Source organism: Rhagoletis pomonella, unplaced genomic scaffold, assembly GCF_013731165.1.
Source record: "Rhagoletis pomonella isolate Grant_MI unplaced genomic scaffold, Rhpom_1.0 Rhpom_scaffold_00006, whole genome shotgun sequence".
Taxonomy (NCBI): domain Eukaryota; kingdom Metazoa; phylum Arthropoda; class Insecta; order Diptera; family Tephritidae; genus Rhagoletis; species Rhagoletis pomonella.
In genome coordinates, this window is record NW_023458560.1 from 66792356 (window position 1) to 66793082 (window position 727).

A 727-nucleotide genomic window follows, 5' to 3' on the forward strand; every position below is an offset into this window, starting at 1 on the left:
AACTAGCGTACAAGGCGACCCCCGACTAGCCAAAAATTAATTTTTATTTTGGAACATTTTGGTACAACATTTTCACCAACTTTTCACTTAACGACTTCCAGTGGCACATTTATGTATCTGCCCTGATTATGGTTTTGTGGTCGTCAGAAGGCAAATCTTCCATTGACATTTTAATCAAACGTTTAATAGCACAACTAATCGCACAACGCTGATCAATTTCGATATTAGAGTTTCCAACGAAATTAATTTGAATAACTTTTTATACCCGAGCACACTTGTGTACAAGGGTATTATAACTTTGTTCACATAACCGTCGTTTGTAACAGGCAAAACGATTCGAGATCAGAATGAAAAAAATTTATGCTTGCCTTAATTCTTTAACAAAAAATACGCTTATAATAAAATTTTGCAAAATGGGCGTGACCCCGCCCACTTATGACCACAAATGTCAATCTCGGTAACAGTTCGATCAATTTGTACCAAACTCGGTATGGTTATTGTGCTTGCCACATAAAAGAAAAACGTTGAAATTTATTGAAATCTGACTAAAATTACGGCCACTTTTCTATAACGGTAAATTTCAGAAACGCTTGAAGCTTCGATATTTCGAAATTTAAGGACGCTAATTTTACCCAAAGGACTATGATTTAAGGGTATGCACCTGGAATATCCGGACCCTCCGGGGAAGGTGCCTCTGCCCGGCTGGTTGATGTCCTCGGGAAGACAA